Raw genomic sequence first — 13,443 nt, 5'->3', positions numbered from 1 at the left:
GGACACAACTGAGTGACTGAACTGAACTGAGCTATTTCTCTAGTTTTCTCCAGGTCTTCCTGAACAGCACATAGATTAGAGCTACAGCATCACTTCCTGAACTCATCAGAGGCTTCAGGGAAAGAGTATAAGGGAAAGACAACATGAACTCCACTTGAGCAAAAGCAGATAAAAGCCAACCTTAGAACCTAACATATATCCAGCAGAATTTCTTTGGAGTCTGTGAGAGGCAAAGTCTTGCCACTCTGTCTGGCTCCACCAACATTCAGTCCACCCCTCCTCCTCTTCTTCCAGGAGGTACCTGGATTCTCTCCACTTTTTTTTACTAAAAAACTAAAACCTAAAGCTAAGAACTAAAGAGCCTCTTGATAAAAGTGAAAGAGGAGAGTGAAACAGTTGGCTTAAAACTCAACATTCAGAAAATTAAGATCATGACATCCAGGCCCACCACCTAATGGCAAATAGATGGGGAGACAATGAAAACAGTGACAGACTTTATTTTTTTGTTTACATATATATTTTTTCAGACATTATTATTATTTTTTTTTTTACTCCAAATCACTGCAGATGGTGATGGCAGCCATGAAATTGAAAGATGCATGCTCCTTGGAAGAAAAGTTATGACCAACCTAAACAATATATTAAAAAGCAGAGACATTACTTTGCCAACAGAGGTCCATCTAGTCAAAAAAAAAAAAAGTTGTGATTTTTCCAGTACTCATGTATGGATGAGAGAGTTGGACTATGAAGAAAGCTGAAGAGAAAAGAACTGATGCTTTTGAACTGTGGTTTTGGAGAAGACTCTTGAAAGTCCCTTGGACTGCAAGGAGATCACACCAGTGAATCCTAAAGGAAATCAGTCCTGAATTTTCATTGGAAGGACTGATGCTGAAACTGAAACTCCAATATTTTGGCCACCTGATTCAAAGGACTGACTCATTGGAAAAGATTCTGATGCTGGGAAAGATTGAAGGCAGAAGGAAAAGGGGATGACAGGAGATGAGATGGTTGGATGGCATCACTGACTTGATGGACATGAGTTTGAGCAAGCTCCCATAGTTGGTGATGGACAGGGAGGCCTGGCATGCTGCAGTCCATGGGGTCACAAAGAGTTGGACATGACTGAGTGACTGAACTGAACTGTACTGACTTAAGTCTTTGCTTGGTCACTCCAAATTCTTCTTAAAATTAGTTTAAAATTTTACATTCCCATTTTATTTAGAATTCTTACTCTATATTTTCACATTAATATTCCATTGAGTACCATTTTTTTTTTTCTTCTCACTCTTCATTTTTTTACTAATGATAAAGTCCACTGCTGCTACTTCAACTGCCAAATACTTCTACTGTCATAACTATTATGAAATTTGGCCCTGGGTTTGGAAAATGATCTCTTGATCCAAAAATGTTCTAGTTTTTGTGGAGTTTTTTTTTTTTTTTTTTTAAGAAAGATGGCTACATCCTTCTTAATAAATACCTTAGTAAAAACTTCATGTCTCAACTCATATTTGGAGATCTTCCATAAATCAAACAGAACTGAACAGGAAACAAAGGAAAGTTCATCATGACTTCCAAGGTGTGACAGTGAAGTTTCTCTCTATGTGTATAAGTAATAACTGATTGTGATGTATCTGATTTTTCAAATTCCAATTTATAACCTATTTTTTATTACTCACAGAAAAATTAAAAGATTAAGGGGGTGTATTGGGTTGGCACCAAAATTCCTTCATTTTTTTAAGTTAAAAATAAAACACATATTTTTCACTTTCCCCAAGAACTTTGTTGAACAACATATTCATTGTTTTGTTTCACTACCTTCTGTCATTTTACAGGCAACTTCATAAATCCATCTTCCCAAAATGTTTACCTTTTTTGAGCAAAGATCTGTTTTAGGTACCTTTTACAGTCTTTGAGGAAATTGAAATTTTTCCATTAACAGAATTTTACAAAGACTGAAAAAATATTGCAATGTTTGGTGAATACAGCAGATGAATCAAAATTTCCTAGGTAAACTGTAATAGCTTTTGCCTGGTCATCAAAGAAACATGTGGTCTTGCATTATCCTTCTGAAAGATTATGCATTTTCTGTTGACTAATTCTAGATGCTTTTCATCAAGTGGTTTCAGTTGGTCTAATTGGGAGCAGTACTTGTTGGAATTAATCTTTTGGTTTTCCACACGGAGCTCAAAATAGAGAACTCCCTTCCAAACCCACCATATATATAGCATAACCGTCTTTGGATGAAGACTGGCTTTTGCTATGATTGGTGATCATTCATTTTGATTGCCCCCAAAACTCTTCCATTCCACATTATTGTACAGGATTCACTTTCATCTCCTATCACAATTTGTTTTAAAAAAAGGAACATTTTTGTTACATTTAAGTAGAGAATTGAATGGTAAGTATGGTCAAAAGTAAAAGTGAAAGTCATTCAGTTGTGTCTGACTCTTTGCAATCCCATGGACTATACAGTCCATGGAATTCTCTAGGCCAGAATACTGGAGTGGATAGCCTTTCCCTTCTCCAGGGGATTGCCCCAAGCCAAGGATTGAACCCAGGTTTCCCGCATTGCAGGAGGATTCAAGTATGTCAGAAGGTTTTTTTCACTAACCTATGTGGAACCCAAATTTCAGAGCGAGGAACATAACCAAACTGGTGCAAATGATTTCAATCCAATCAATGCTTGATTGGATATTTTGAGTATGCCTGCTATCTCCCAACTAATGTCTCGATTTGATCACTATAAACTTCACCTGGTACCTGGCCAGTGAGAAATCTCCAGCACAAAACTTTGAAAATCACCTTTGACATTTTTGATCAATCACAGCACCTTTCCTATATATTTAACAAATCTTTTTTTTTTTTTTGCATTTAAATTGCATTTTTACCTTTCATGAAATAACAAAGCATAATATTCCAAAAGTGCTTTCTCTTTTTCCTTCCTTCTTCAATGTTAAAGTGGCTACACAAAAATTTTGATATTTTTTGAATGAACACTGATATAATAGGTGTTACAATTCAATCTAACAAAATTGTTTTGAATAAAACTAAAGACAACTAAGCACTACTACTACTAGAGCCATATTACAGAAAAAAAAAGAGCAAATCCTTTGGCCAACACAAGTGACAGAAAAATATATATTTCAGAGCATACTTAACAAAAAAGAAACTCCAGTAGTTTGAAAGGCAGTATGCTATTATAGCAAGAACAATTGATCAAAAGTCAGGAGCCTGAGTTTTAGTCTTCAATCTAGTTCTAGTTAACTAGCTATGTGACCTTGAGCTTGTGAATCATAAGGCCTCCAATTCATCCATAAAATGAGGAAGTTAGATTTAATTTGTCCAATACCACTTCCAATTTGAAGCAACTCTAATTGTACTATTTGGACATAAATTATCTTTCTGAAAACCAGGCTCTTAAAGGACAGTAGGCATAAATTATTATTCATAGTAATTTCATTTTAAATGATTCATTCTTAAGAAGTTTCTGATAACAGCAAAGAGGAGGTAAATATAATTACTTAGGAGGAGGCTCAGTGAAAAAACTATTGCAAATAGGATCAAACAATCCATTATTAGAGATTTATTGAATATCTACTGACAAATATTATGAAAGATTAAAAATGTTTAAAAATATTTAAAATGATCCCTTTCTTTAGTGACTTCTGCTTTAGGGGAAGGGTGAAGTATAATCCTTTATAAAAACATGGAGCAGTGAAGCGGCAAACAGTACAGTTTTATGAAGATGTACAATAGAATTTCAGATAATGGCATAAATGAAACAGTCTTATGGGAACAACTGGGGTCTAATCAAGTTTTAGAATGATTGGCAGTACTAAACTGAACATAAAACAGGGTATTTCTGAATTCAAGCAGAGAGGAAAGATGGGCATCCTGTTCCAGACTTCACTGAGAAGTTATATGCACCTTCTCTAGTGCTGTGGTCAGAGACAAAGGGCATCTGAAGGACAAGCTCTCAAAACAACTGGAAACCTAAACAGCAAAAGAATTTATGACATGGATATCAAAATGTTCACCAAAATAGAGAATCTATCAAGACACTCAAACCTGAAAACTTTACTATGAACTTTACCATTTTTTGGTGTGATGTAGAACATATTTCTTTTAATTACAGAGAAAGGTTCCTGACCAGGGCAATTATACAGAAATTAGGCTTCCCTCATAGCTCAGTTGGTAAAGAATCTGCCTGCAATGCAGGAGAGCCAGGTTCGCTCCCTGAGTTGGGAAGATCCCCTGGAGAAGGAAATGGCAACCCACTCCAGTAGTCTTGCCCAGAGAATCCCATAGACGGAGGAGCCTGGCAGGCTACAGTCAATGGGGTTGCAAAAGTCAAATACGACTTAGCTACTAAACCACCACCATATAATTTCCCAGGTTACATTGCATTGTAATAATGTCATTATATATTCAATTTTACCCAATTTTGTTTTTTCATTATAAAAAATGGATTGATGTTATTTTAAATATGTGCAGTTAAAAATTATTTTTTCTATAAAAATCTTTTAAAAATAATAAAAAATAAATAGATGCAAAAGCCATGTTTTGTTCTCTAGCAGAAAGCAGAGAGAAGTTTCCTCAGGATTTTCTGCACTTTTTAAAGTTTCTTAGTAAATAATTTATAACAATTGTCTTAAACATTTTTATGTACTATTAAAAGACTGACACACTATTTACTCTCTTACATACTTTAAGTAGACATTAAAAATTTTTGTTATATGTTTATATTTATGATACAGGATATAAACTAAATGCATTAAAATATTGACCTTTAAATATAAAGGGTTAAATCATTCTATTAAACATATCTAACAGAATCTAAATTCTGTGACTTGAACATCATCATCATTATGAAAACAGTAATGACATAAATTTCCATTGCAATATTAGATTTTTCAGCTTCTTTTCTCTCCATGAACTTATATTCCCATTCTACATTCCTCACAATATTTTTTTCCTTTAATATATTTCTATGATTGAAAGTATTTTATTGATTATCCAATCATCTTTCCTGCAGCAAAATTATGCATGTAAAATGTAACTGAATATTTTATTACTCTGATTATGGAATTCCAAGAATTAAAAATTCTCCTGTTGAGTTATTATAATTGCCACTAATACACAATTGATCAAAATAACATAAATAGATAATAAATTTTGATGAATAATACTAAACACAAATTGCAAAATTCATTGGAAATGCATCTCCCAATGAGATAGATGGGCCTTGATTTTATTTTTTCACCATTAGTTCATGAATTCGTGGAGGAATGTTACTCATCATTATAATAAGATAGTGTTTATCATCAATTTTCCTTATTATTATCTTTTAAGAAGGTGTGAGTACCATTTAAACTAGTGGGGGATGCAAGGCTTACTTAGAACAAGTGATGTCAAAACAATCAGCCCAATAATAACCATACTGCTTTTAGGAAAAAAGTTTAACTTTATTGTTAAATTTAAATTAAAGTGTTCATACTTATCTCAACTTCACTTTTCACTCTAACTTTTTATTGAGATAGATATATTAATGGATAAGAGGTAAATACAAGGTAGGTAGATGATTAGACGTATAGAAAGTAGTATTGACATGAATTTATGGTCTGGATGAAATAAGGCATCCCTGCATTCAATTTTTCTTCCCCAAGAACTGTCACCTTTGTTTTCACAGGACCCTACTTTAGTAACAGTGTACTATTTTAGAGAAATTTGGTGTTTGAAAGAGTCATATCATAAAATAAAACATCACATCCTTTATTCTACAATATATCAGAACTTAGAACATCTCAGCTTAAACCAAAATATCACCATCTCCATTCCCACACTTTGTCCTTAACAGAAATATGTACAAAACAAGTATAACAAGAAAAGTCTATTATTCTCCTTTAAGGATAAAAACATTTTAAATTATCTCTAGAAGATTTTAAATTTTGTGCAATGTGCTATGAAGAATATAATTTTCTTGTGGGAGAAGAATAGTTGGCCAACAGGAGAACTAACCTCAGGTGCTTTCTTGGGTAGATTGATTTTAGAATGAAGAATGCATGTATAAAATTGAGGATATGAAAATTTATTTCCCCAAATTATTGGTGCCCAGTTATCTGTAGGAAAGGCTTCATGTATTCCCAGTATGAAATCTGTTTCAGAAAAGAAGATCACACCTCATCCCCCAGAATGGATTCTACTTCCAAGATGGTGGTCTTAGTTTTCTTATATCAGCATAAGTCCATCTCATTCCTTACAGATGCCAACAATGTGCCATGCACTATAAACCTACTATATAATCAAATCCTTACAACTCATTCTTAGCTTTGAATTTAGATTATAATTTTCAGTTTACAGCTATGTAAAATTTAGGCTCACTCAGATTAATTAAATTGTTCAAAATTTCATTAATAAGAATAGGCAAGTGTGGACTGCAAATTAGCCTACTTAATCACAACAATATGTACCCCAAATCCTCTGCCACTTTAAACAATGAAAAGGATGCATTTTATAATTTTTGAGGCATCTACAGTTCTAAGATTCTAAGACCCCCCATATAGCAGCCAGTACAAAAGTCTTACTGACACTGGAATTTTAGCCTGAAAATGAAACCAATATTTTACTCCATTTGAAAACATTAGGTCATCTTTCGAAAGCTTCCTACTCAACTTGGATCCCCATCGCTGTTGGCCCTTAGAGTACTAAAGGTTTGCTGCTGGAAAACCCTCTCAATTGTGTGTGGGTTTCTGTGTGAGCGTAAGTGTTGATAGAATTTGGGAAATAGGTGAAAAAAAAATTTGTTTAATTTTTTGTCCTCTCATCTAAAAATATATATATTGCCTTGAGAGATTCTCACAACATAGCAGTCAGTTCTGTGCTCTGCTCTTTTCACAAAGAATGATACACTAATTTCACTTCAAAGCTGGATAGTTAGTAAACTTGTCTTATATCATTCATCTTGGGAGCCATCTTTCAATATCTTGCAGGGAGAAATTAATAGTCAACTGTGTTTGGTTTATGAAAATAGAAGAAAAAAAAATGTGCCAAGAATAGAAACTAAAGAAAAAGAAAAATGGAGCTTTAACTGGTTAAAAATCAAACTGTTCAATTCTAGTGCATTACATGTCTATATTTAAGCAAGTGAAAGAACAATACTCAAACTGGTGGAAAACAGAAAAATAATACCATAGATTTCAAAACTTTTTTTTTTCTAGACAAATACCACAGGTAAACAGTTGACATAAATACAATGGAATTGCTCCAAACACACACACACACACACTGGATACCTACTGTTTTGTTCCAGTATTGAAAACAGCCTACATTTTTAGAGGTTATTTTAAACAAATTCTATTTGAAGTTTTACCTGAGTTTTAAATTTAGTTACTATACATTATTTTCTAAATATAAATGTAAACACATTTAAAGAGAAGGTGGATAAAACCCCAAATCTTATCATATGAAACCTTCTTTGCTGATGTTTTCTGATATTCTTCACAATTTCCTCTTAAAACTATTCTGAGTATGCTCCCCAGATGAAAACAATATAGGTTTCCACAGCTACTGGTCTGCAGTTGTTGTTAAAGGTAGCAGCTGTGGCATTCCACTGTGGGAAAGAAACTGTCACACAGCTCAACACCTCTTTCTCAGCACAACAGAAAGTGGGCATGTGTGTGACAAACACAAGGTAAAAAAAAAAAGTAAAAAAAGAAAAAGAAAAAAAAAAAAGAAAACAATATAGGTCATTCAGACACATGGAATTACTAGGTATTAAAACACACTTACCCCCATCCTATCTTCTTTTCTCCCATAGCATTTTCTGAATTCTGATTCTGAAAAGTTGCTCTCCTCCTTCCTATTTTGGCACCTTCTATATATCATGGCTGGACAAGGCAATGGCACCCCACTCCAGTACTCTTGCCTGGAAAATCCCATGGACAGAAGAGCCTGGTAGGCTGCATTCCGTGGTGTCACAAGGAGTCGGACATATCTGAGCGACTTCACTTTCACTTTTCACTTTCATGCATTGGAGAAGGAAATGGCAATCCACTCCAGTGTTCTTGCCTGGAGAATCCCAGGGAAGGGGGAGCCTGGTGGGCTGCCGTCTATGGGGTCGCACAGAGTCAGACATGACTGAAGTGACTTAGCAGTAGCAGTAGCATATATCATGACCTGAGAATTATTTTATATGAAATATACTTTATAAGGGCTTCCCAGGTGGCACAAGTGGTAAAAAATCCACTTGCCAATGCAGGAGATGCAGAAGATGTGAGTTCTATCCTTGGGTTGGAAGATTCCCTGGAGAAGGAAATGGCAAACTACTATACTATTCTTGTCTGAAAAATTTCATGGACAGGAGTGTCTGCCTGGATATTGTCTATGGGGTCCTAAAAGAGTGAGACAACACTTAGTGACTAAAGAGCAAAAACAATGCTTTGTGAAAACCAAATGAGTTCCTATGAAGTAGATACTATCATGAAGTAGACTAGAAAGCTAAAAATAATAATAATAATAATAATAAAATTAGCATTTTCACATTATTTAGACATTTTCAGGGTGGGATTACACTCAATAAATTTCAGACTACAAACGTTCTCCATTCACTGTGTGAAACAGCTTATTAACAATGACTTTTCTTATTGATAATTACAGGGCCATAAGATCCCAGAAAATTAGTGATACCAAGGGAATATTTCATGCAAATTTGGCCACAATAAAGCACAGAAATGGCATGAACCTAACAGAATCAGAAGATATTAAGAAGAGGTAGCACGAATACACAGAGTTCAGTTCAGTCACTCAGTCGTGTCCGACTCTTTGTGACCCCATGAATCGCAGCACGCCGGGCCTCCCTGTCCATCACCAACTCCCAGAGTTTCCTCAAACTCATGTCCATCAAAACAGTGATGCCATCCAGGCATCTCATCCTCTCTCATCCCCTTCTCCTCCTGCCCCCAATCCCTCCCAGCATCAGGGTCTTTTCCAATGAGTCAACTCTTCGCATGAGGCGGCCAAAGTACTGGAGCTTCAGCTACAGCATCAGTCCTTCCAATGAACACCCAAGACTGGTCTCCTTCAGGATGGACTGGTTGGATCTCCTTGCAGTCCAAAGGACTCTCAAGAGTCTTCTCCAACACCACAGTTCAAAAGCATCAATTTTTCAGCACTCAGCTTTCTTCACAGAAGAACTCTACAATAAAGATATTCATGACCCAGATAACCATGATGGTGTGATCATTCACCTAAAGCCAGACATCCTGGAATGCAAAGTCAAGTGGGCCTTAGGAAGCATCACTATGAACAAAGCTAGTAGAGGTGATCTAGTTCCAGTTGAGCTATTTCAAATCCTAAAAGATGATGCTGTGAAAGTGCTCCACTCACTATGCCAGCAAATTTGGAAAGCTCAGCAGTGGCCACAGGACTGGAAAAGGTCAGTTTGCATTCCAATCCCAAAGAAACGCAATGCCAAAGAATGTTCAAACTGCTACACAATTGCACTCATCTCACACTCTAGCAAAGTAATGCTCAAGATTCTTCAAGCCAGACTTCAACAGAACCGTAAACTTCCAGATGTTCAAGCTGGATTTAGAAAAAGCAGAGGAACCAGAGATCAAATTGCCAATATCTGTTGCATCATCAAAAAGCAAGGGAGTTCCAGAAAATCATCTACTTCTGTTGGCCAAAGCCTTTGACTGTGTGGATCACAACAAACTGTGGAAAATTCTTAAAGAGGTGGGAATTCCAGACCACCTGACCTGCCTCCTGAGAAATCTGCAAGCAGGTCAAGAAGCAACATTTAGAACTGGACATGGAAAAATAGACTGGTTTCAAATAGGGAACAGAGTATCAAGACTGTATATTGTCAACCTATTTAACTTATACACAGAGCACATTTGGAATCATGTCAGTACATGATGCCAGAGCACATTTCATCAGGCCAGGCGGGATGAAACACAAGCTGGAATCAAGATTACTGGGAGAAATATCAATAACCTCAGATATGCATATGACACCACCCTTATGGCAGAAAGTGAAGAAGAACTAAGGAGCCTCTTGATGAAAGTGAAAGAGGAAAGCGAAAAAGTTGGCTTAAAACTCAACATTCAGAGAACTAAGATCATGGCATCTGGCCCCATCACTTCATGGCAAATAGATGGGGACCCAATGTAAACAGTGTCAGACTTTATTTTCTTGAGCTCCAAAGTCACTGCAGATGGTGACTGCAGCCATAAAATTAAAAGGCGCTTGCTCCTTGGAAGAAAAGCTATGACCAACCTAGACAGCATAAGTAGAGACATTACTTTGCCAACAAAGATCTGTCTAGTCAAACCTATGGTTTTTCTGGTACTCATGTATGGATGAGAGAGTTGGACAATGAAGAAAGTTGAGTGCTGAAGAATTGATGTTTTTGAACTGTGGTGTTGGAGAAGACTCTTGAGAGTTCCTTAAATTGCAAGGAATCCTAAAGGAAATCAGTCCAAAATATTCATTGGTAGGACTGATGCTGAAGGTGAAGCTCCAATATTTTGGCCACCTGATGCAAAGAACTGACTCATTGGAAAAGACCCTGATGTTGGGAAAGATTGAAGGTGGGAGGAGAAGGGGACAGCAGAAGATGTTATGGTTGGATGGCATCACTGACTCGATGGACATGAGTTTGAGTAAGCTCCAGGAGTTGGTGATGGACAGGGAAGCCCGCGTGCTGCAGTCCATGGGTAGCAAAGAGTCAGATACGACTGAGCGACTGAACTGAATTGAACTGAAAATTAATATCCTAAAGTTTTGTTATTGTTCAGTCGCTAAGTTGTGTTTAAGATTGCCACTTCATGGACTACAGCATGCCGGGCTCCTCTTCCCTCCACTATCTTGCAGAGTTTGTTAAAATCCATATCCTTTGAGTCTAAGCATCCCATCCTCTGCTGACCCCTTCTTTTGCCTTCTATCTTTCCCAGCATTGGGGCTTTTTCCAATAAATTGGCTCTTCCCATCAAGTGGCCAAAATATTGAGCTCTAGCTTCAGCATCAGTCTTTCCAATGAATATTCAAGTTTGATTTCCTTTAGGACTAATTGGTTTGATCTCTTTGCAGTCCAAGGGACTTTCAAGAGACTTCTCTAACACCAAAATTCGAAAGCATCACTTTTTCAGTGTCCAGCCTTCTTTATGGTCCAAATTGAACATTCTTACATGACCTCTGGAAAAATCATAGCTTTGACTGTATGGACTGTAGCTGACAAAGTGATGTCTCTGCTTTTCAATATGCTGTTTAGATTTGTCATAGCTTTCCTTCTAAAGAGCAAGCATCTTTTAATTTCATGGCTGCAGTTGCTGTTTTTATTGATTTTGAAGCTCAAGAAATGAAAATCTGCAACTGTTTCCAATTTTTCATTTTCTATTTGCCATGAAATGATGGGACTGGATTCCATGATCTTAGTTATTGAATGTTTTCAAGCCAACTTTTTCACTTTTCTGTTTCACCCTCATCAAGAGGTTCTTTAGTCCCTCTTCATTTTCTGCCATTGCAGTGGTATCATCTGCATGTCTGAGATTATTGATATTTCCCCCAGCAATATTGATTCCAGCTAGTGATTCATCCAGTCTGGCACTTCACATGATGCACTCTGCATAGAAGTTAAATAAGCAGAGAGATAATATGCAGCCTTGTTGTTCTCCTTTCCCAAATTTGAACTACTCTATTCTTCTGTGTTGCTTCTTGACCTACACACAGACTTCTCAGGGGACAGGTAAGATGGTCTTACCTTACAGGTAAGATGGACTTACCTGTCTCAGGGGACAGGTAAGATGGTCTAGTACTCCCATCTCTTTAAGAATTTTCCACAGTTTGTTGTGATCCACAGAGTCAAAGTTTTAGTGTAGTCAATGTAGCAGAAGTAGATGTTTTTTTCTGAAATTCCCTTGCTATCTCTATGATCCAATGAATGTCAGCCATTTGATCTCTGGTTCCTCTGCCTTTTCTAAATCCAGCTCATACCTCTGGAAGCTCTCTGTTCATGTACTTCTGCACCCTAGTTTGAACGATTTTGAGCATTACATTGCTAGTATGTGAAATGAGTCTACTTGTGTGTCAGGTGAACATTCTTTGTCATTGCCCCTCTTTAAGATTGGAATGAAAATTGATCTTTTCCTGTCCTGTGGCCACTGCTAAGTTTTCCAAATTTGTTGACATACTGAGTGCAGCAGTTCAACAGCATCATCGTTTAGGGTTTAAAACAGCCCCGTTGGAATTCCATCACCTCCACTAGCTTTGTTCATACTAATGTTTCCAAAGGTGCACTTGACTTCACACTCCAGGGTGCCTGGTTCTCAGTAAGTAACATCACCATCGTCGTCATCTGAGTCATTAAGACTTTTTTTTTTTTTTTAATATATACTTCTGTGTATTCTTGCCACTTCTTCTTAATCTCTTCTGCTTCTGTTAGTTACTTACTGTTTCTATCCTTTATTGTGCACATTCTTGCAATAAATATTCCCTTAATAGCTCTAATAATCTTGAAGAGATTTTCTAGTCTTTCCCATTCCACTATTTTCTCTTTTTCTTTGCATTGCTCACTTAAGTCTTTCTCTATTATTTTAATATATTAATTTTTTAATTGAAGGATAATTGCTTTAGAATTTTGTTGTTTTCTGTCAAAAATCAACATTAATCAGCCATAGGTATACATATGTTCGCTCCCTTTTGCACCTTTCTCACATCTCCCTCCCCATCCCACCCCTCTAGGTTAATACAGAGTCTGTGTTTGAGTTCCTGGAGTGATACAGAAAGTTCCCTTTGGCTATTTATCTTACATATGGTAATGCAATTTCCATGTTACTCTCTCCATACGTCTCACCTTCTCCTCCCTCCCACCCACATGTCTATAAGTCTGTTCTCTATGTCTGTTTCTTCATTGCTGCCTGCAAAAAAGTTCATCAGTACCATCTTTCTAGAGTCCATATATATATGTTAGTATACAATATCTATCTTTCTCTTTCTGACTTACTTCACTCTATAAAAGGCTCTAGGTTCATGTATCTTATTATAACTGACTCAAATATGTTCCTTTTTCAGTTCAGTTCAGCTGCTCAGTCGTGTCCAACTCTTTGCGATCCCATGACCACAGCACACCAGGCTTCACTGCCATCAACAACTCCAGAGCTTACTCAGACTCATGTCTGTTGAATCAGTGATTCCATCCAACCAAATCATCCTCTGCCATCCCTTTCTCCTCTGGCCTTCAGTCTTTGCCAGCATCAGGGTCTTTTCCAAGGAGTCAGTTCTTCACATCAGGTGGCCAAAGTACTGGAGTTTCAGCATCTGTCCTTCCAATTAATATTAAGCACTGGTTTCCTTTAGGATAGAGAGGCTGGATCTCATTGCAGTCCAAGGGACACTCAACAGTCTTCTCCAACACCACAGTTCAAAAGCATCAATTGTTCAGTT

General features: G+C 36.7%; 1 non-coding gene across 1 annotated transcript; it reads left to right on the top strand.

Annotated features, from left to right (window-relative positions):
- Positions 1–7,555: 7,555 nt before the first annotated feature.
- Positions 7,556–7,689, top strand: LOC133047874 (small nucleolar RNA SNORA41). The gene has a single exon (XR_009690881.1). It is a non-coding gene; the product is annotated as a small nucleolar RNA SNORA41 (small nucleolar RNA).
- The last annotated feature ends 5,754 nt before the right edge of the window (positions 7,690–13,443 follow it).

Source organism: Dama dama, chromosome 27 (genome assembly GCF_033118175.1).
Source record: "Dama dama isolate Ldn47 chromosome 27, ASM3311817v1, whole genome shotgun sequence".
NCBI classification, from domain to species: domain Eukaryota; kingdom Metazoa; phylum Chordata; class Mammalia; order Artiodactyla; family Cervidae; genus Dama; species Dama dama.
Note: the sequence above shows the minus strand (reverse complement) of the source record. Positions and strands in the feature narration are given on the sequence as shown.